The 24,600-nt window shown below is 42.8% G+C and overlaps 1 long non-coding RNA gene across 2 annotated transcripts in view; it reads right to left on the bottom strand.

The window, feature by feature from the left end:
- LOC132390833 (uncharacterized) overlaps nucleotides 1-24,600 on the bottom strand; it is a 67,275-nt gene that overhangs the window by 39,810 nt on the left and 2,865 nt on the right. For both annotated transcript variants that reach the window (XR_009511022.1, XR_009511021.1), the window contains exon 2: nucleotides 6-211. This is a non-coding gene — a long non-coding RNA (uncharacterized LOC132390833). The remainder of the gene's footprint in view (nucleotides 1-5; nucleotides 212-24,600) is intronic.

Genomic DNA, 24,600 nt, shown 5'->3' with positions numbered 1-24,600 from the left:
CCTACCTCTCCAGTCCTGATGAAGAGCATCGGCCTGAAACGTTGACTGTTTATTCCCCTCCATAGACGCTGCCTGACCTGCTGGGCTCCTCCAGTGTTTTTGTGTGTTGCTCAGGATTTCCTGCATCCGCAGATTCTCTCGTGACTCTCAAATGATCTTCGATAGTTTCCATTTGCATAGCAGCTTCAACATGAATGGGCGTCACACGTCACTGTGAATCAACAGAAAGTCAATGTTGAGCCACACAAAGAGATAATAATAGGGAAAAATTACTAAAAGCTAAGTCACAGTGCTGGTAGTGGTTACTGCCTGTTATGCCATTGGTATTTAGGGCAGCCATGAAGCTCCAAGGATTTTTCATTGCTAGTTCCATAACAATTTTTATTTTGACCAGTGAGGGTCAAACTCCTGAGCTGAACCCCCAAACCTGGAGGATCGGTGGACGTGTCAGTCTGGCCTCTACCCTTTGACCTGTTTGGCATGGGTGACCCTACCAAGAGCCAAAGCACAAGGCCCTGACTCAGCTGACATTTGGGGCAGGCAAGCATCCAAACCCCTTGACAGAGTTGTGGTCCTCTTGGAGATAGATAGGATAAAAGGTCAGCAGAACGCAGTGGATCTCTGGTTGGAAGTCCAGCAGCAAAAAAAGGAGGGTTGGGCATGGGGCTAACAAACGCATCCCATAAAAGCCCAGAGCTACAGAATTGCCAACAGCAGCTCTAAAGCTCTCGTCCCTGGGAGAGGAAGTATCTTCACCTAGAAGATGTATAGATGAGCTACACCTGGACATGAAAGACTGGCCCAGGACAGAGGAATCTGGCAAGCTGCTGTCAGCGCCCTATGTCCCAGCAGTGGTGACAAGTTTAAGAAGAACATGGGGCTGAAGACAGAGCTGGTGCTGGTTTATTACTGTCACACGTACTGACGTACAGTGGGAAAACTTCTGTTTGTGTGCCATCCAGACAAACACCTCATACATGACTACATCAAAGTCATACAAAGGAAAACAGAATGCAGAATACAATTTTACAGAGAAAGTGTAATCCTAGTAGGCAGATGAATTTCAAGGGCCGCAGTGAGGTAGAATGGGAGTTCAGAGTTCTTTCTATTCCTGGATACAGAGTTCATTGAAGAGTATGATAACAGCAGGATAGAAAGCTTAAACATGAGGAAGTCTGCAGATGCTGTAAATCCAAAGAAACACACACACACACAAAATGCTGGAGGAACTCAGCAGGTCAGGTAGCATCTATGGAGAGGAATAAACAGTCGATGTTTTGGGCTGAGGGCCTTTATCAGGACTGGAAAGGAAAGGGAAAAGACATCAAAAATTAAAAGTTGGGGGAAGGATAGCTAGAAGGTGATAGGTGAAGCAGGAAAGTTAGAAAAATGAAGGGCTGGAGAGGAAGGAATCTGATAGGAGAGGAGAGTGGACCATAGGAGAAAGGGAAGGAGGAGGGGACTCAGAGCCAGGCGGGTTGGAAAGATAAAGCTTTCCTTCAACCTGGTAGTATGTGCCTCCAAGCAGAGGCTTTTGTATGTGCTTTCAGGCATTTTTTATCTTCGGACTGGCAGGAGAGGGGTCCTTGTCTGTTTTACTGATGCAGCAGGAAGTGCAGACGGCGTCAATGGAGAGGAGTCTGGTTTCCATGATGAACTGGGCTGTGTTCACAACTCTACAATAGAATAAAACTTTATTGCATTGTTCAAGACAAGATTGCAAAGTTTGATTGGACTGGAGAGCTGTAAGCCACTAAAACTATATGTGCCGCCATCTTGAATGCACTCTCTGCAATTTCTTGTGGTCTTGCACATAGCAATAGCCATCTTAAGCTGTGATGCATCTGGGTGGAATGTTTTTTCATCGTGCATGTGTAAAAAATGGTTAGAGTCACTGGGGACAGGCCACATTTCTTTAGCTTTTTGAGGATGCTGGTGTGCCTGCTTGGCTGTAACATCTACATGGCTGGTCCAGGACAAATTATTCACAATATTTAAACCCAGGAACTCAAAGCTCTCAACCATCTGCACCTCACAGCCCACTGATTCTAACAGGGGTGTGCACTGCATCCAGTTTCCTGAAGTCATTGACCAGCTCCTTCATTTATTTTGTGGATATTGATGGGAACGGTGTTGTCTTGACATCATGCCACTAGGCTTTCCATCTTCTTCCTGTACTCTGTCTCTTCATGGTTTGAGATATGCCAACTATGGTGGTGTCACCTGCAAATTTGTATCTAGACTTAGAGCAGAACCCAGCCATGCAGTCTTGAGCGCATGGTTAATAAGGGGCTGAAGATACATTCCTGTGGGGCAGTGGTGTTGAGAATAGTTGTGGAGGAGGTGTTACTGCCTATCTGTACTGATCATGGTCTATTGCTCAAGAAGTCAAGGATCCATTTGCAGAGGAAGGATACAGAGTCCTAGATCTGAGTTTTGAGATGACCTTGTTTGGAGTTGTGTTGAGGGCAGAGATATAGTCGATAAAAATGAATCTCACATGGGTGTCTTTGTTATTGAGATATTCGAGAGATCAGAGTAGAGCTAGGGAGATGGTGTTCACGTGTTCAACAGTGGGTCGAGGTCGTCTGGGAGGCTGAAGGTGACCTGTGCCATGACCAGCCTCTTGAAGGACCTCATGATGGAGGATGTCCAACCCACTGGGCGGTCGTTATCAGGGTGTCTTACCTTATTCTGCTTTGACAGAATAGTGGTCTTCATAAGGAGGGTCGGAAACACAGACAGGAGTAGGAAAAGGTTAAAGGTGTCTGTGAATACTTCCATCAGCTGGTCCACACAGGATCTGAGGACACAGCCGGGGACTCCATCTGTTTTAAGTTGGTTTTAAAGCCCATAATGGAAGGGGAGAAACACAGATAGCCATCCGATGGTGTAGTGGCATCTGCACCAGACTTCTAGGTGAGTGGCCCGGCTTCGAATCCAGCCGGCTCCTTGCACACTTTCCATCCCTGCTGGGTTGAGCATTGAGGTAGCAACTCAGGCTCGTAAAAAAAAAATAGACAAATGCCAAAGAAAGGGTAAGGTTGCCACCCAATGTACCAAAAAGTGCAGAGAGGAACAACAAACACAGAGAGGCAAAGGGAAAATGAATTCCAGGGTTTGGCATGGCAACGGTATGTAATATTACAGAAGTACAAGTTTGCTTTTGGACTATTGCAGGTGGGATGAGGAATGGAATGGAAATTGTATTGAGATCATAAGGCAGGAGCAGTATTAGGCTATTTGACCCATTGAGACTGCTCCATCATTGCATTATGGCTGATTTATTATCCCATTCTTCTGCATTCTCCCCGTAACTTCAATGCCCTAATTAACCAAGAACCTATCAGCCTCCACCTTCAATGTACCCAATGACTTGGCCTGCACAGCTGGCTGTGGCAAAGCGTTCCACAGATTCACCACCCTTTGGCTAGAGAAATTTTCCCTCATCTCTGCTCTAAACGGACATCCCTCAATCCTCAGGCTCGCGGAATGGGGTCAGTGATTTGCGTCATTTCAAAACTTAATTTTAGAATTGCCCTATTTTAATATATATCACCTTAAATACAAACTATCAATCACAATGTTCCAAGCAGACAGACAGACAGACATACTTTATTGATCCCGAGGGGAATTGGGAAATGAGGAGTTACATGAATATGAGACAGACTGAAGGGGCATCTAATTGGCTTATTAGGAGTCTTATTTTCTGCTGTTGAAGTGAAATTCACAGGAAGGCCATCTGTGTGATGTTCTCCAAGCAATACCATTGCTTCATTAACCTAGGTGTACTCTGGATAGCCTATTGTAAAGTATTGCTGCTACGATTCCTCCGGAAAACACGTCAAAATGTATATAGCACCTCAAAATTCCTGATCACAAATTCAGAGCCTGTAAAGGAGCCATATATGCTGTTCTCTTGAGCCTGCCTTATTGACCCTCCTCTTTAGTCTTTTTGTTGGCAAAATCTTCTTTGAATACTACCAGATTTTACCAGGATTTTCTTTTTCATTCATCTTCCCAGTCTAAAGAAAAACATCTTTCAAAGTTCAAAGTAAATTTATTATCAAAGTATGCATGTCACCATATCCTACCTGGACATTCATTTTCCCACAACCATTCACAGCAGGTACAAAGAAATACAATGGAATCAATGAAAAACTACACACAAACAAAGGCATACAAACAACCAATTCGCAAAAGAAGACTAACTGTACAAATACTAATGAATATTAATATTGAGAACATGAGATAGAAAAAATGTTTTCATATTTTCAGCATTTTTAATCAACTTATTACTACATAATATAAAGTTAAATTAATGTAGTGGGGAGACAAATTGCAAACCAACCCAAAAATAATGAACAAGGGGGGGGGGTGTAGAGAGTATATTTAGAAGTATAAAACATCAAGGAGTCATTGTGCTGGAAAGGGAAGTGAGGAACAAAGTTATGAACTTCTAATAATCCTTAGAGACTGTAATGCAGGATGCAATTTATAGCTTGTGTGAAGAACAACAGTGAACTTTCTTGCAGAGGAATTGCCTGAAGCTGTGAAAGGAAACAGGTATAAAATCCATCTCCATGGACTTACAGCTTGCTTATAACAGTCATGTTAAATGTGAGAATGAGTCAGCCATTGGAAATGTCTAAATGTAAAAATTTTATTCAAATCTGTATGGTTTTACCTTGTTGCAATGAAAAAAAATCCTTCAACCTTCTGATGCCTAATAAAGCAAACTACAAAAATATGTTCTCCCTGTCTTGTGTTTCACCTTAACTGTTGTGATTATGATATGGCTCAAATGCAGTTTTAAGATATGAAATAACTTCTCTGTGAAGTAAGGAACAACCCCAAACCTAAATAACAATAAGGTATAAGAGCAGAATTAGGCCATTTGGACCATTGGGTCTACTCTGCCATTTTGTCCATTTCCCTCTCAGCCCCAATCTCATGCCTTCTCCCATATCCTTTCATGTTCTGACTAATCAAGAACCTATCAACCTCTGCATTAAATATACCCAATGACTTGGCTTCTGCAGCCGCCTTTGGCAATGAACTCCACAAACTCACTGCTCCCTGGCTAAAGAAATTCCTCCTCATCTCTGTTCTAAATGGATGTGCCCTCTGATCCTAGCATAGGAAACATCCACTCTATCAAGGCCTGGACAGAGGCAAAATGGGTCTTCCCATTGATTGTTTGAGAGTCAGGTTTAGCATTTTGGCAAGGTTCTGGATTCTTCCATTGAATTTAGGCTTGGATGTTATACTACTGAACAAATATTTATAAAAAGAGCAATAGCTTAGAATGAGCACCCAGACAAACCCACCGGTTTCGGGGAGAACACACAAACCCCTTACATACAGCAGCAGGAATCGAAACCCAATCAATGATCCCTGGTGCTGGAAAGGGATTGTGCCAACTGCTACACTACCGTACAGTCTATGATAACAATGATTAAACAAGAGTTGTACCATTAAATGAAGAGCAGTAAATTCAAGGAATATTGAACAATAATGTTGTGTATTTAATATTACAATAATTTTTGAGCAATCTTATATACACATACAAGATTTTATATATGTATGTGTATATATATATAATAATGTGTATGTGGTGTGTATATATAAAAATAGAGTTTGATTAACCATTCTTGTTCATTTAAATAATTCGTTATGGGTTATGTGTATAAATACATGAATTGCACACATCATCACACCTGCACATGATGCATGTGCACCTCGCTTAAACTCAAAGTTAGACCTGCATTTCGGACTTCCTTTTAATTAGTTTAATATCTTGAAGTTACAAAACATAATAAGGTCTGTGAGATTTGAACTGCATTTACAGAGGGTGTCTATGATCCTCCATGTTATCAAAAGGGACAATATGGTAGCATAGTGGTTAGCACAACACTTTGCAGCACCAGAGACTGGGGTTCAATTTCTGCCGCTGTCTGTAAGTTTGTATGTTCTCCCGTGTGTGGATGAGGCGTCGGTCTAGTGATCTGAAGGTCGCTAGTTCAAGCCTCAGCTGAGGCAACGTGTTGTGTCCTTGACCAAGGCACTTAACCACACTTTGCTCTGCGACGGCACCGGTGCCAAGCTGTAAGGGTCCTAATGCCCTTCCTTTGGACAACATTTGTGGCGTGGAGAGGGGAGACCTGCAGCATAGGCAACTGCAGGTCTTCCATACAACCCTGCCCAGGCCTCAGTCAACATCGAAAATCGATAGACAGCTGAAGAAGAAGAAGAAGATGTTCTCCCTGTGACTGCGTGGGTTTCCTCTGAGTGCTCTGGTTTCCTCCCACAATCCAAAGACATAAAGGTTAGAAGGTTAATTGTAAATTGTTGAGTGATTAGGCTAGTGTTAAATTGATCAATCTAACACTTACCTCCCACATAAAGTCGTAGCCACCCTAGGTCTGTATGTATTTGCCTACAACTTCGGCACAGTACTGTAAATGGTGAATACAAGGTGACTGGAGGAAAACAGCAGCAATGTTAAAGGAGTTTTTTTTACACAGAGAGTGGTGGGTGTGTGGAACATGTGGCCACAGATGGTGGCAGAGGTAGATACATTAGGACATTTAAGAGACTCTTAGATGGGCCATGGATGAACAAAAATTGGAGGGTTATGTGGGAGAGAAGTGTTAGATTGATCCTGGGGTAGGTTAAAAGGTTGGCACAACATCATGGGCTGAAAAGCCTGTACTCTGTGCACTGTCCCATATTCCATGTTCTATTGCATTTATTTAACAATGACTCTGACCTCAGATTCACCTGATGCCTGATGTCTCAGTATTATTCTGTCTATCATTATGAAGAGCACCAGCATCTGGTGTGGAAGCTACTTATAGTACGGAATCTGGAATCGAATACAAATGGTCCTCTCAAGTAGACTGCAGAGCTACAGCAATGAGTAAGATCATGTTAACAGACTAACAGATACTGTCCCTTCTCTTGTTCAATAAGATCATCAGTAAGGATATGTGGGAATCCTCTTTGATCGGCAACCAGAGTAGAACCAATTCTTGGACCTACAGGGCCCTGCAGGACTTTACTGAACTTATACATAATAAATATCATCCCTGTAGACTCATTGTATCCTGGACTGCCCTCACTCTACAAACTACTGAACTTATACATAATAAATATCATCCCTGTAGCCTTCTTGTATTCCTGGACTGCCCTCACCATATAAACTTGTCAAGGTCGATTGATGAATAGTGACAGGGACAGGACTCCTAGCCCAAGAATTCATAACTGCACTGACTTTACAGCTTCTTGGTAAGCTACAACAAGCAAATTGGGAGTTCAATTGGACCCATTCAACATTTGGGAAGGCTTTTTGCCACTAGTGGACAAGATAATTGAGAAAACACAATTACATGACAAACAAAATGAATCTTTTTCCCACAATCCTGGACTAAGTATGTGGTCACTGCTCTGCTGCTAGGCCTCATTCAACATAGAACATAGAACACAACAGCACATTACAGGTCTTTTAGCCCACAATGTTGTACTGACCTTTTAACCTACTCCAAGATCAATCTAACCATCCCTCCACATGACCCTCCATTTTTCTTCCATCCAGTGGCTATCCACCGTATCGGTCTTTACCAACACCTCTGCCATGCACCCACACTCTTTGTCCAGAAAAACCCACTTCTGATATCACCCCTGAATTTTCTTCCAAGTTCGGTGGGCAAAGGAAACGCTGTAAAAGTAACATCAAAATCTGGCTGAGGAAATTCAACATTACGTCTAAAAACTGGGAAGACATTGCACTCAATAGGTGAACCTGGAGAAAATCTGTTCAAGAGGGAGCTGCACTCCATAAGAATGAACTCCACTGTGCTGCAAGGAACAAGTGGCAGCTGCAAAAGGAGAGAATGAACAACCAAAAGAGCCAACCACTAACCAGAGCCACCACGTACACTGCACTAGAACATGTGGATCTTGGACAGGCCTCGACAGCCACCTGAGGACCCACCAATAGACAACCCATTAGGAGAACATTACCCTCCACTTCAGTGCTCCTACTGTCCTCCAAATTTAATAATGCCTTGTCTGCCATTAGGCCTCAGAAAATCTTAAAAGTACTTAGAGCAAGTTTGTGTGCAATATCAATCGTGCAGGGCAATGTGAAGGGTGGAACATGTATAATTCACAGCCACTGACATTGAGTTGCGGTTCTGTTGAAGAGGCTGGTCTGACACGGTAATGTAATGATGTGATGGTTTTTTACTGTGCTTTATGTTCTGTGTATGGTTGACAACAAAGTGAGTTGTTATGGTTTTCCTTAAGCTTAAAATGGCCTTAAGTGTGGCAATCAGACCAACATTCACCACTTCCAATGGCAGCTCACATCGCCAACTAAGTGAAGAGGCTTCCCTTAAATATTTCACCTTTCACCCTAAATCTATGACCTCTATGTCTAGTCACACCCATCCTCAGTGGAAAAACCCTGCTTGCATTTAACTTAACAGTACTCCTCATCATTTCCTCGATCTCTATCAAATCTCTCCTCATTCTCTGACATTCCATAGATATTAATCTATCTATAATTTATTTATGATCTAGCTATCTATCCAACTATCTAGTTAGCTTTCTGTTTATTTATTTATAACTCACAGAGGGATCAGAGGTGGAAAGAGTGAGCAATTTCAAGTTCCTGGGATCTTGGAGGATCCTTGGAGGATCTATCCCAAGCCCAACACACTGATGCAGCTTCAAAGAAGGCACGACAGCAGCTATATTTCATTAGGAGTTTGGGGAGATTTAGTATGTGTGCAAAGACCCTCAGAAATTTCTACAGCTATGCTGTGTAAGAACATAGTAGCTAGCTGCATCACCATCTGGTATGATTGTGAACCCAGTCAGCTCCACCATGGGTACTAGTCTCCCCAGCATATAGCACTTCTTCAAGGAGCAGTGCCTCAAAAAGGTGGCATCCATCATTAAGGACTCAGGCCATGCCCTCTATTCAACAGGAAGGAGGTACAGGAGGATCCTGAAGACACACCCTCAATGATTCAGGAATGGCTTCTTCCCCTCTGCCATCTGATTTCTGAATGGACATTAAACCCATGAACACTACCTCATTAACTTTTTTTGCACTGCTTATTTTATATAGATATATATATCTATATAAAAGACAGAAATTGGGATTTTTATTATTATGTATTACATTGTACTGCTGCCGGAAAAACAAGAAAACAAGAAATTTCACAACATATGCCAGTGATATTAAACCTAATTCTGATCCTGATTAAAACAACAAATTTCATGACTAATATCAATAAACATGTTTTGGATTCTGAATGCTGAGAGTGAGCAATTGCTGAGCTGCAATTCACAGCTTTCCCTCATTATTATTATGCAAGGTACGGCATTTGTACTGAACTTGGAATGATCATTTCATACAATTTGACGCTGTGCTTCTTTCACTGTCAACACAAAGATGCAGCAGTAATGAATGATCTTCAGTTACCTAAATGCTCCATTTTAAACCCCAGCAACAAAAAGTTCCAAAAAAGATCAAAGTAAATTTTAATTTCAAAGTAAATATATGTCCCCTTATACAACTCTGTGATTTATTTTCTTGTGCGCATACTCAATAAATCTATAGAATAATAATCATATCAGAATCAATCAAAAACTGCCCTACTAGGGCATTCAACCAGAGTGCAGCGGACAACAAACTATGCAAATACAAGAAGGGGAAACAATAATATAAATAAATAAGCAATAAATAATGAGAATGAGATGAAGAGTCCTCAAAAGGAGTCAATTGGTTGTGGGAACAATTCAGTGATGAGGCAAGTGAAGTTGAGTGAAGTTATCCCCTTTGGTTCAACAGCCTGATGGTTGAGGGTTAGTAACTGTTCCTGAACATGGTGGTGTGAGTCCTGAGGCTCCTGCACCTTCTTCCTGATGGCAGCAATGAGAAGAGACCATGTCCTGGGTGGTGGCAGTCCCTGATGATGGATGCTGATTTCCTGTGACAACACGCTATGTAGATGTGCTCAACAGTTGCTATAATATCTTTCAATCTTTAAATCAGGGATTGCCAATCTTTTTTATGCCATGAACCAATGCCATTAAGCAAGAGGTCCATGGACCCCAGGTTGGGAACCTCTGCTTTAAGTAGTATTCCCGTTTCTACTTCACAGGCAGTTTAGTTACACGGGTACATTATTGTGACTAGACAACTGTGATCTAGACCTCTTGCAGTCACCCCTTATGACACCTAAGGGAGTAAGAGATGCACATTCTCTAGAAGCCTTTACAGAAATCAACCACTCAATGAATGACTTATAACGTATCAGACCCACAACAAAATGCACCATTTGACCAAAATGGTCGATGATGTTATTTACGTTCTCTACCTCCCTTACCCCACATTATAAAGAGATCCCGTTTCTTTCTCCCACATGTACTTAGTTGGCTTCCCCTTGAGGTAGCAGGTTCTAAAATCTCACCATTTTTGTTTTTCTCATTTCTCCTGAATTTTAAAGTTACGGTTAGCTGTATTTGTCAATTGTACATTGAAACGTACGGTGAAATGCATCATTTGCATCAATGACCAACACAGTCTTAATATGTGCTGGGGGCTGTCATGCTGCCCTGTAGTCTCTGCTGGGTCCCGGTCAACCGGAGAGCTGAGCGACCTTGGCTGGCCTGTATCCCTGGTTATCGGTCTTTGTGAGCACTGGTTCCTCAGGTGTCCACAGCTCATTCCTCGGCTCCAAATTGCAGACACATAGGTTCATCAATTCTATCCCGTTCAGTACGCTCAGCATTCTTAGCTATCTGGTTGGCTGGGACCCAGAGGAGACTAGCAGCCAAGTAATCAGAACAATGTCGGACCAACATGCACGCGAGCACAGTGATGATGTCACCTCGACTGGTGAAGAAACGTTTGTGACCCAACCTCCAGGCTTGTCAATCAACCCCACAGACAAACAAACATGCCCACAACTCACTAACTCTTACTAATCAATATGTCTTTGGAACATGGAAGGAAACCGGAGCACAAACAAGAACATAAGAGATACGAGCAGGAGTAGGCCATTGAGCCGGTCGAGCCTACCCCACCATTCAATAAGATCATGGCTGACTTGGCCACTGAAACAAGGAGGAAACTCACGTTGTCACAGGGAGAACATACAAACTCTTTACAGGCAACAGTGGGAATTGAACCCTGGTCACTAGCCCTAAAAAGCATTTCGCTAGCCACTACGCAAGATTTACAGCTGACCATGTAACCCATTAAAACTACTTCAGCTCCATATATCCTAAATGAATGGTCTATTAGCTAATTCCATAAGACCATAAGAGATAGGAGCAGAATTGGGCCATTCAGCCCATCAAGTCTGCTCTGCCATTTCATCATGGCTGATCCATTTTTCCTCTCTACCCTATTCCCCTACCTTCTCCCTATAACCTTTCTTGCCTTGACTAATCAAAAACCTATCAACCTGTGCCTTAAATACACCCAATGACCTGCTTCCACAACTGCTTGTGGCAACAAATTCCACAGATTCACCACCTTCTGGCCAAAGAACTTCCTCCTCATCTCTGTTCAAAACGGACAGCCCTCTACTCTGAGGCTCTGTCCTGTGGTCTTTGACTCACCCCACCATAGGAACCATCCTCTCCACATTCACTCAGTCTAGGCTTTCCAACATTCGACAGAGTTCAATGAGATTACACCCCGTTCTTCTAAACTCCAGAGAGTACAGGCCCAAATGCTCCTCATATGATAACATATCATTCTCATGAATGTCCTTTGAACTGTCTGCAAAGTCAGCACATCCTTTATTCCAAATAGAATCAAAAATCTGTTCTACTGAAAGAACCACCTATCTCAGCCCAAAACATCAACTGTTTACTCTTTTCCATCGATGCTGCCTGGCCTGCTGAGTTCCTCCAGTGTTTTGTGTGAGTTGCTAGGATTTCCAGCATCTGCAGATTTTCTCTTGTTTGTGATTGAGCCACTTCATCTGCTGAGTATGCAGAAGCTCGTATAATAGCACCTCATGCTTTGATTACTCTGACCTTGATATTTATTAGTGCAGGACTTCCAAGAGAGTAATAAGACCTGAACCTTTTTAAAGTTAATATTAAACCTCTCCAGTGCGCAAGTGTAAAGGGGAATGAAACTATTGCTACTCTGGATCCAAAGCAGCATAATAAAACACATTGATTATAAATATAAAAGCAATCCTATAAAACACAATGTACGCTCAGTAGTCAGAAACTCTCTGGTGGTTGAGACGACACTGGGCCACCTGCTGTAAGATCCCCTGATATTTGATTAGAATTAGGTTTATTATCAGGTGAAATCTGTCATGAAATTCGTTGTTTTGCAGTACCAGTACATCGCAATACATCAACAATTACTCTAAGTAGTATCTAGTATTATACAGTACAATTTTGGTACTATATTATATTTCCATAACACACCAGAACAAATCCCTGGTACATGTAAACGTACAGTCAGTGGCCTTGCTATTATTAGATATCTCCTGTACCTAATAACCTGGCTGCTGAGTGTTCATGGTCTTCTGCTGCTGTAGCCCATCCACTTCAAGGTTCAACATGTTGTGCGTTCAGAGATGCTCTTCAGAACACCACTGTGGTAACACGTGGTTATTAGAGTTACTGTCACCTTCCTGTCAGCTTGAACCAGTCTGGCCACTCTCCTCTGACCTCTCTCATTAACGAGGCGTTTTTACCCATGAAACTGCTGCTCATTGGATGCGGTTTTGTTTTTTGCTCCATTCTCTGTAAACTCTACAGCAGGGGTTCCCAATCTTTGTTATGTCATGGACCACTAGTATTAACTGAGGGGACCGTGGACCCTAGATTGGGAATCCCTGCTCTGGAGACTGTTGTGCATGGATAACCCAGGAAATTAGCAGTTTCCGAGATACTCAAACCACCCCATCTGGCACCAACAATCATTCTACAGTCACAGTCACTTAGATCACATTTCTTCCCCCATTCTGATGTTTGGTCTGAACAACAAGTGAACCTCTTGACCGTGTCTACATGCTTTTAAGCACTGAGTTGCTACAACATGATTGGTTGATTAGATATTTGCACTAATGGGCAGGTGTACATCTGTACGTAATAAAGTGAACACTAGGTGTATAAATAACAGAGTGTGGTCGTACATAGAACAACACCAGAAAGGCTACAGCCTTTGAATGCCAAATTTTCATGCCTTAGATCATGAGGGAACACAGTGGACTTTGGAGATTCAAGTGCTGGGGCTGTAGTCAGATTTACATCCACGTAATGATATGAAGTGATTGGAGAGGTGAGATAATCAGGCAGAACTTGAAAGAAAGTCACAGAAAAACTGAAAAGTGCTGGAGGGGTCCTAGGTAGATTGGATTCAGGTTGAGCTTTCTGCATTAAAATTTGAATCCACTCAAATACATTCAAATTTCAGGAAAAAGATACCTAAAAGGAACTCTGTTCCTGTTAGATATTTCAACTATAGTCTTTCCAGCATTTTCAGTTTCCATTTCAGAATCTGCAATATCACTAACATGGGGATTAGGATAAATGTTTTGACTGGATCTTTAAAATTAATAAATAGATCTCTTCTGTTGGATTCCAATCAATTCCATTTCAGGATCAGAATCAGGTTTAATATCACTGGTATATGTTGTGAAATTTGTTGTTAATGCAGCAGCAGTACATTGCAATACAGAATCATAAAAACTAAATTACAGGAAGAACTATATATAAAGTTAAATTCAATAAGTAATGAAAAAAGAGTAATGAGGTAGTGATCATGGGTTTAATGTCCATTCAGAAACTTGATGGCAGAGGGGAATTGTTTCTGAATTGTTGCATGTGTGCCTTCAGGCTCCTGTACCCCCTCCCTGATGGTAGCAAAGAGAAGAGGGCTTGATATGGGTGCTGGGGATCCTTAATGATGGATGCCGCCTTTTTGAGGCATCGCTCCTTGAAGATGTCCTGGATGCTGGGGGGGCTAGCACCCATGGATTCACAATTTTCTGCAGCTTATTTCAACCCTGTGCAGTAGTTCCCCCCACCCCCGATACCAGACAGTGATGCAGCCAGTTAGAATGCTCTCCACAGTATATCTGTAGAAATTTGCAAGTGTCTTTGATGACATACCAAATCTTAAACTCCTAATGAAATATAGCCACTGACATGCCTTCTTTGTAACTGTGTTGATATGTCGACAAACAGGAATTTGAAATTGCTCACTCTTTCTTAATTCTGATCCCTCTATGAGGACTGGAGTGTATTCCCTTGTCTTACCTTTTCTGAAATCCACAATCAGTTTTTTGGTCTTACTGACGTTGAGTGCATGGTTGTTGCTGTGACACCACTCAACTAGCTGATATATCTTGCTTCTGTACGCCTTCTCATCACCATCGGAAATTCTGCCAACAGTAGTTGTGTTGTCAAAAAATTTATAGATGTCATTTGATATTACCTTGAATTTTCTGGTCAGATATTTATTAGCGTTTTGAATAAATCTTGACCTTTCAGTAACCGAATCAGACTGAAGTTAGTCTGCCCTCACTTTTCCTGGTATCAGATTTTCTCATCTATTAAATCCTTGTGTCTGTGTATGCATTAAGGCACCCATGAGGTCTTATCGGTGAAGGCAAGAATGCATAAAAAGCCACAGGTAGGTACACTGGTTAAAATAAAAGTCTCAAGGCACTGTCTGTTTGTCAGTGTAGTGATGCTTGAAATAAATCTCGGCAGTCTGATAGAGCAAACTGTGAAAACAAAACTTCCAAGGGAACCACAACCTTGTCCTCATTTGGAGATTTGCATGTATTCAGGTGTTCAGCTCACAGCTTAACAACACTGACTGGTCAAACAAAACTGTTACAGAAACAGCAATGAAGATCTGAGTGGCCAAGGACAGACAGAGATGGAGGACCTTCACTGCTGCACTAAATGCCAGCAGATTAACGGGCAGTAAGTAAGAAAGTGAAATCAAAAGTGTCACTTAGATGAAAGAGCTGTCCTCTCCTATCACATTCCTTCCTCTCCAGTCCTTTACCTTTCCCACCCACCTTCTGGCTATCCTTCCCTCTGCACCACCTTTTTTATTCAGGCAGCTTCCCCCTTCCTTCCCAGTCCCGATGAAGGGCCTCAGTCTGAAACATCGACTGCTTATTCTTTTCCACGGATGCTGCCTGACCTGCTGAGTCCCTCCAGCAATTTGCCTGCTGTTTTGGATTTCCAGCATCTACAGACTTCTTTGTGTTTGTGAATAATACCTTTGGTCGGCCCCGTAGAAGCTGCTGCATCTGAGCACACCACCATTTTACTGGAACCACTAATGTTTAATAGAAATAGTTACCTTTAAAACATTTTACTTTCTCAGATCCGTATCCTATGATTATTGGAAATAAAGTACAATTCTACTTTTTTATCACAAATATTATTAGGTTTGATTACATTGGATGAAATGTGTTTTTATATTGACCTGAGGATCATCCTAAAATCAAACTAAGATTGTTTTCACACATTTGGATTAACAAGCAATCACATTCAAAGTTTAATAACACCTTGAATGTGTAAGTTACTTTTTTCTATTTTTAATTAGGATTCTTGGCTTTTAGAAACATTGAAAACCTACAGCACAATACAGGCCCTTCGGCCCACAAAGCTGTGCCGAACATGTCCCTACTTGGAAATTACTAGGCTTACCTAAAGCCCTCTATTTTTCTAAGCTCAGTGTACCTATCTAAGAGTTTCTTAAAAGACCCTATCATATCCGCCGCCACCACCATTGCTGGTAGCCCATTCCAAGCACTCACCATTGTCTAAGCAAAAAACTTACCCTTGACATTTCCTCTGTACCTACTCTCCAGCACCTTAAACATGTATCCTCTTGTGGCAACCATTTCTTACCTCTCATCCTGGTTGAGATGCCTAAAAGGGCTGTGAAGTTAAAACTAATGGGGAAAAGCTGTTTGAATATGTGAACTTTATATATGAGGAGGTGTGTGTGTGTGACCGACCACATATGGGAGCTTTTGTGACTTGTATGCGAAGATGATTATTTATTTAGCGATAAAGCGCAGGTCAGGCCCTTTAATCCCACTGCCCAGAGACCCACCTATTTAACCCTAGCCTAATCACAGGATAACTTACAATCACTAATTAACCTACTCACAGTTAACCTAGTAACTAACCAGTACATCTTTGGACTGTGGGGGAAACTAAAGCATCCGGAGAAAACCCACACATTCATGGGGAGGACATGCAAACTCCATACATCATAATTGAACTCTGAACTCCATGCCCCCAACAGTATTAGCGTCACGCTGTCCGCTACGCTACGCTGTAGCACAAAATGCTGGAGGAACTCGGCAGGTCAGACAGCATCTATGGAGAGGAGTAAAGAGACAATGTTTCAGGCTGACCTGCCGAGTTCCTCCAGCATTTTGTGTGTGTTTTACTCTGGATTTCCAGCATCTGCAGAATCTCTTGTGTTTATGACTAATTCTAGATTAAGTTTATGTAGAAAGGCATGTGCACATTATAGGGAGTGGGTTGGAAATGTGTGATTGTGTATCACTAAGTGTGTGGAGTAGTGTACTACCAGGTATCTGCATGTCTCAACCAAGGCTGTTATACTGTAGCCTCACTGTACCTGGCTTGCATGTTGCTAAATATAGCTGTCTGCATTGCAGCCGTGCCATTTTCAGACCCTGTTGTGAACACGACTGACTGACTGGCAATGCACATTAAACATCTCTAAACAATCTGGCAGACCCGGCAAGTGCAAATTATTTTAGCTTCATTTGATTTGCTTACCGAATTGAATCTGCTCGCTGATAACTTTTGGCTGGAAATTGCTAGTCTGTGTGACACAGAGCAAGAAAGACACCAGTAAAGATCTTTGGCCCATGCTGATGTGTCACTATCAACATCACTTAACTGGACCATCTGTAACCCATGGCTACACGAACTGGTGAGAGGCAGTAAGTGGCTCGCGTCCCGCCGTTGCCTGTAAGGAGTTTGTACGTTCTCCCCACGACCACACTGGATGAGGATCATTTAGAGGGGGTGCAGAGAAGGTTTATCAGGCTACTGCCTGGATCAGAGAGCATGACTTATCAGGATAGGCTGGGCAGCTGGGGCTTTTCTCTTTGGGGAAAAGGAGGATGAGAGGTGACTTGGTAGAGGTGTACAAGTTGATAAGAGGCATAGATAGAATGGACAGCCAGTGGCTTTTTCACAGGGCTTAAATGGCTAGTACAAGGAGACGTAACTTTAAGGTGATTGGAGGAATGTTTAGGGGGAAGTCAGAGGAAGGATTTTTTTTATTCAGAGTTGGGTGGGTGCACTGCCAGGGGTGGTGGTTGAGGCAGATACATTAGGGGCATTTGAGAGACTTTTGGATAGGCACATGGATGATAGAAAAATGGAGGACCATGTGAGAGGGAAGGGTAGATCTATCTTGAAGTGGGTTAAAAGGACAGCATAACATGATGGGCTGAAGGGCCTGTACTGTTCTATGTTCTAAAACAAAAGCCCAATACCATCCAGACCAAAGCAGCCTGATGATTGTCCCTCCACCAACAGCACACGGTGGCTTATGTTTACCACAGTTACTTGCAGAGGCTACTTAGAGTCATCAAAAAGAGCAGCACAGAAACAAGCCCTTCGGCTCATCTATTTAAACTGCCTACTCCCATTAACCTGCATCCAGACTATAGCCCTTCATACTCCTGCCATCCATGCACCTATCCAAACCTCTCTTAGCATTGAAATCAAAATCACACCCACCACTTGTGCTGGCAGCTTGTTCCACACTCTCACCACCTTCTGAGTGAAGAAGTTCCCCTACATGTTTCCCTCAAACTTTTCACCTTTTACCCTTAACCCATGACCTCTGGTTGTCGTCCCACCCAACCTCAGTGGACCTTGGCAGTATTCCCAAAACGCACAGCCTCTACCATCAGGAAGGACGAGGGGACTGGGTGCAGGGGACCACTAGCTCCTTCCAAGGTTGAGACTCCATGTCTGGGCCAGAGATTAGAGGTTGAAGGCCCAGCCTCTGTGAGTTTGAGAAATCAGGGCCAAGGACTAGAGGCCCAGAGACAGAGGAAGGGTTGGGGATGTGCGTGCCAGGACTGGGAGGGTGAGAGGTTTTGTTGTTGTCAGGATTTGTTCTGTTATTGATGCTATTCATGTTGTTCAGCGTTGTGAATTGTGGGCAAGTTATGTTGGCACCAGAATGTGTGGCAACACTTATGGACAGCCCGAGCACATCTCTGGAACATCACTGTATGTTTTGATACAATGTGATTAATAATTCTGAAGTCACACATTATCCTGATTTATTTATTGATTAAGATATAGTATGGAATAGGCCCTTCTGGCCCTTAGAAGTGTGCAATCCCCCAATGTAACCCTAGCCTAATCGTGGGGCAATTTACAATGACCAATTAACTTACCAAATGGTACATCTTTGGACTGTGGGAGGAAACCAGAGCACCCAGAGGAAACCCACACAGTCACAGGGGGAATGTACAAATTCCTTACAGACAGTGGCGAGAATTGAACACAGGTCACCTGTGCTGTAAAGTGTTGTGTTAACCACTACGCTACCGTGCCGCCCCATCTAGAAGTATATTGCTGATCCTTCTAAATCTTGAAACTTCCCACAGAGCAACACCATAGACATACCTTTACCAGAAGAACAGTCAAGATTCAAGATGGCTCACCAACACCATATCTTATGAATGAGCAAAATTAAAATTTAAAAGGGTATGAGGAGACTGTATTAAGGAAAGTCTCCATCTCAGAGGAGTGATATGGTCCAGCTCTGCATTAGAAGTCCAATAGGTATGGAGAACAGATGGACCTCCAAGTTCAAAGTAAATTTATTATCAAAGTACATATGTCACCATATACGATCCTGAGACTCACTTTCTTGCAGGCATACTCAATAAATCCATACTAGAATAACAACTATAATATAATCAATGAAAGACTGCACAAGCTTGGGCAGTCAACGAGTGTGCAAAAAACATCAAACTGTAAATACAAAAAGTAAGAAATAAGAATAATAATTAATAAATAAGCAATAACTATCAAGAATATGAGATGAAGAGTCCTTGAAAGTGAGTCCTTTAGTTGTGGGAGCATTTCAGTGACAAGACAAGTGAAGTTGAGTGAAGTTACCCCTTGGGTTCAAGAGTAATAACTGTACCTGAACTGGTGGTGTGAGTCCTGAGGCTCCTGTACCTTCTTCCTGATGGCAACGGTGAGAAGAAAGCATGACTTGGGTATTGGGGCTCCCTGATGATGGATGCTGCTTTCCTGTACAAACGCTCCATGTTGATGTGCTCAATGGCAGTGGACTGGGTCTGGGTCATATCCACTACATTTTGTAATGAAACATAGAGCAAAGCTTGAATAGAATAGGTTTGCATTTTCCAGGAAACAACAAATGAAGCCTTAATCTAATTGAACTATGTATTTAGATTGATTAAAAGAGATGGTAGGGGAGATAGAGGAAGGCAGTTCTCTCCACTGAGTGAATCCAGAACAAATGTTCATATATAAAATTAGGTTTATTTATCAGAAAGATATCCATAAGGCCAGTGTTACAGTGATAAGCTGTTTACAAAGCTCCCTGATTAATAGGTTGATGAGAGGGAGGGAAGGAAGGAGGAAGGGAGAGAGGGGAAAGAGGGAGAGGGGGAGAGAGAGAGAGAGAGAGGGAGGGGATTGAGAGGGGGCAAAGAGGAGAGGGGAGAGAGGGGAAGAGGGGGGAGGGGGGAGAGAGGGATGGCAAAATGGTGGTGTGATAGAAAGCAGCGGCTTCAATATTATTCACAAAGATGAAAAAAGTCTGCAGCACACACAAAATCCTGGAGGAATCTCAACAGGTCGGGCAGCATCTGTGGAAAAGAGTAAACAGTCAATGTTTCAGGCCAAGACCCTTCATCAGGACTGAGAAGGAGGGGGAGGATGCCGGGATAAAAAGAGGAGAGGAGGGAAGGAGGTTAGCTAGAAGGTGAAAGATGAAGCCAGATGGGTGGGAAAGGTGAAGGACTGGAGAAGAGGGAACCTGATAGGAGAAGAGAGTGGACCGTAGGAGAAAAGAATGGAGGAGGGGACACAGAGGGAGGTGATAGACAGCTGAGAAGAAGTGAGTGGGGAATGGGAGGCGGGGTGGTATTTGTTCACCAGAAATTCATATTCAATCCATTATGTTGGAGGTGACCCAGACATAATATAAGATGTTGTTGCCTCATCTGGGCACAAGAGGAGGCTATGGATCGACAAGTCGGAATGGGAATTAAAATGTTTGGCCACTGGGAAATCCTGCTTGTGACGGATGGTGCTGAGGTGCTCGCCCAAGTGGTCCCCCAATTTACAATCGGTCTCACCAATGATTTTCCTGACTTTCAGTTGTGCCAAAACATTTCAGATACATTGAAAGTTTTACTGCAGTCTCTGTTGCACTGCAGGGAAACCAAGCAGCCAAATTTAACTTTGTAGCTTGTTTCATCTGCAATCAACATTACAAAGAGTCAGCATCACTCTTGATAGCTGGAATAACTTTGCTCATAAAACTCTGGTCCAGAGAAGCAGAATCAAACCTGAAGCCTAAGGGTTCACACAGGAGATACAGAAGTCTTAGTTCCCACATCACCAGGTTCAGAGACAGTTATCAGAATCAGTTTAACATCACTGGCATTTCCTGTCTTTGTGACATCAGTACAATGCAGTACACAATAATAGAAAAATGTGAATTACAGTGAGTACTATATATATATTAAATAGTTAAATTAAATAAGCAATTCAAAAACAAAAATTTAAAAAGCCATAAAGTAGTGTCCATGGGTACAATGTCCATTCAGAAATCAGATGGCAGAGTAGAAGAAACTGTTCCTGAATTGTTGTGTGTGTGCCTTCAGGCTCCTGTATCTCCTTTAGGAGATACAATCACCAGATTATAGATAACTTCACTCACCTCAACTCTAAACTGATTCTACAATCAACAGACTCACTTTCAAGGACTCTACACCTCATGTTCTCAGTATTATTTTTATTTGCGCTGTTGTCTTCTTTTGTACGTTGGTTATGTGTCAGTTTTTGTCTCCATACGTACAGTTTGCCGTAAAATTCTATTGTATTTCTTTGTCCTGTAAATGCCCGCAAGAAAATGAATCTCGAGGTAGTATATGGTCACGTAAATGTATTTTGATAATAAATTTACTTTGAACTTTGATTTAAAGATTCTGTTATGTTACTTTCCTGTCTACTTAATGCTGGATCCCATCTCATTCATTTTTATAAACCTGAAAAATTCTCCTAAATTGATGGTCCAGATTCAAGTGGGAAAAACAAAATGTTACGACTGGCTTTCGTACTGAAATCAGACAATTTAGCAAGGCTACAGACGGGAATAACTGAAGTGCCATCTGGTGGCTTGAATCAGAAGGGTGCTGTAATAATTCTGAATGGTCCAGAGGTCTACGGTGGCACCAACAGTCAATCTACAGTCAAAGTCACTAAAATCACATTTCTTCCCCATTCTAATGTTTGGCTTGAACAACAATTGCACCTCTTAACCATGTCTGCATGCTTTTTTTGCATTGAGTTGCTGCCACATGATTGGCTAATTATATACTTGCATTAACGAGCAGGTTTACAGGTGTACCTAATAAAGTGGCCAAAGAGTGAATATGGTGAAAAAAGTTAATCCTTGATCCTTGAAGTTACAATACAAAACACACAAAAATAAATAAATAGTACAAATAGAGAAGAAAATAATGAGGGAGAGTTCTTGAGTTCATGGACCATTCAGAAATTTGTTAGCGGAGGGTAAGAAGCTGCTTTTAAAACATTAACTGTGCATGTTCAGACTCCTGTACCTCCTCACTGATGGCAGTAAGGAGAAAAGGAAATGTCCTGGGTGTCATGTTCATTCATTCTGTATGATGTAGCGATCATGGTCTTTCCATCGCCATGATTGTCCTTGGCAAATTTTTCTGCAGAAGTGGTTTGCCATTGCTTTCTTCTGGGCAGTGTCTTTACAAGACTGGTGACCCCAGCCATTATTAATACTCTTCAGAGATTGTCTGCCTGGTGTCAGTGGTCACATAACCAGGACTTGTGATCTGTACCAGCTGCTCATACCACCATCCACCACCTGCTCCCATCGATTCATGTAATCCTGATCAGGGGAGGGGGCTAAGCAGGTGCTGCAACTTGCCCAAGGGTGACCTTCAGGCTAGTAGTGGGAAAGAGTGCCTTACACCTCCTTTGGTAGAGACATATCTCCACTCGCCACAATGGGTATAGGGGTTATTAATGATGGATGTCACCTTTCTGAGATAGATTAAATAAGGGACTTGAGCATATGTATTTTTTGTATCTGCAGGGGGTCCCAGAACCAATAGGGAGGGATTCTGATATCCAAAAAATTCTGAATTCTGAAATGCAACTGGCCCTAAGGATTTCGGGTAAGGGATTGTGGACCTGTATCACCTTTTGAAACTATCCTCGATGGTGGGGGTGGCCGGTGCCCATCATGGATCTACAACTCTCTGCAGTTCATTTTTTTGACCCTGCACAGTGTAGATGCAGAAAGCTTTGCAGTTTTTTCCGATCCTGTGTGCCCCACCAGATGCAGGATGTTGCAGCAATTGTAAGACAAAAGCAATATAACAGACCCACCGGCAGTTTAATTTTGGCATTATCTACCAGGTTCCTCTACAAGAATGTATGAAACACCTTTGCCAACCCAGAAATCCCATAGCCTTTGTCAAAACTGGAGGCCAACGACAGCCTCAGCCCAGATCACCAGCAGGCTTGCTCACCACAGCCTCTGACTGGCAACTGATAATCGAACTTCAGCGCATCATCATTGCTGAGGCCTGACATAGCCATTCTGTCAGAAACCATGAAGCAGGTGGTCATGGTAGAACTGGCAGTGCCTTCGAAAGGCTGAATTGAGGAGGCGTTCGAGCATGAGAAAGCCAAATAGCAGGAGCTGGCAGAGCAGTGCCAGAGACTAGGGTGGAGGGCACGATGCCAGCCTATAGAGGTGGGGTGTAGAGGCTTTGCTGGCTGCTCGCTCTGCAGAACCTACTATCTCTTTGGCATTATGGGGGCCGCAAAGAAAACAGCCATCAAGACCATCAGAAAGGCTGCTGAACGAGCCTCCAGGTGGCTATGGATCAATAGGTTTGACCCATGGACCAATGTTGCTGGGACACAAGGCAGGGCCTGATCAACCCTGGTTGGGTCACCCGATAAGCCCAGGTTACATCACTGATGATGTGTTCCAGTACAGCCTAGGATGTATCTCAGCATTATACCTGTTATATTCATCAGCACCAGCTTTTCTTGTTCATTCTCATTACTTATGTTATATTTCCAACACTGGAAAAATGCTTTAGGTCATCTCTCCTGGAATTACTCAGAAACCCAGGCCAACTGTTCTCCAAGGCTGAGAAAGATGAGGTGTGATCTTACTAAGATGTAGAAAATACTTTGTAGGCTGGGCACAGTAGAAGCAGGGAAGGTGGCTCCCCTGGCTAAACAACATTGAACTATGGATAATAGTTTCAAACTCACAAACTCCCTAGAGAGCCCAGAGGAGGTTCGTGAGACTGACTGAGGCCTCCAACAACCAGGGATGACCATGGATGTTGCATCCTAACTGTCTAAATATCCAAGCCTGGGCAGTAAAATATGGAGAGCAGGCTGTTACCCATGTAGCAAGCTCCCTCTCTTCACATATCTGATGAACCCAAAGGAAAATCAGAGACCGCTAAAGTTTAGGCACCAGCAGCTTAGCAGGAGTTGCTGGTCAGCATTGATCTCAATGTAGGACTGCCTTAGGGACTCCAGCTCTGGATTTTTCCTTTGGGGTTTACTCCTGAAGCCTTCCCCATGAGTGGGTATAGCTGCAAGGCAACGGAGGTTTGAGATCAGAGCTCCTAACCAGGGCTGATGAGCCCCAACTGCCTGAATCTACTGGCTTTAAGGTGCCAGTAGCTTGCCTTTGCCCCTTCTCCTGTCAGTAGAAATGGTTCTGCCGGGCTTAGTAGCTAAGCCACACATGAAGGCCAGGAGCTGGACTTGGTTGTCAGAGTATTGGAGGTGCACACCATTGGGAGCATTTAATAGATAGTGGGAGCTTGCCCCTATTACCACCCCCAAGAGGTTCACAAGAATGATCCCTAGAGTTTAGAAGAATGACAGGGGGATGTCACTGAAACCTATTGAAAGGCCTAGATAAATGTGGAGAAGATGTTTCTTATAATGGGAGAGTCTCAGACCACAGAGCACTGCCTCAGAATGAAGGATGTCCCTTTAGAAAAGAGATGAGAAGGAACTTCTTTGGCCAGAGGGTGGTGAATCTGTGGAATTCATTGCCACAGACAACTATGGAGGCCAAGTCATTAGGTACGTTTAAAGCAGAGGTTAATAGGTTCTCAATATGTAAGGGCATCAAAGATTACAGGGAGAAGACAGGAAAATGGGATTGAGAGAGATAATAAACCAGGAATGATGCAGCAGACTTGATAGGCCAAATGGGCTAAC

Source organism: Hypanus sabinus, chromosome 1 (genome assembly GCF_030144855.1).
Source record: "Hypanus sabinus isolate sHypSab1 chromosome 1, sHypSab1.hap1, whole genome shotgun sequence".
In the NCBI taxonomy this organism is placed as follows: Eukaryota; Metazoa; Chordata; class Chondrichthyes; order Myliobatiformes; family Dasyatidae; genus Hypanus; species Hypanus sabinus.
The sequence above is the reverse complement of the archived record's forward strand: the minus strand, read 5'-3'. Positions and strand labels throughout refer to the sequence as shown.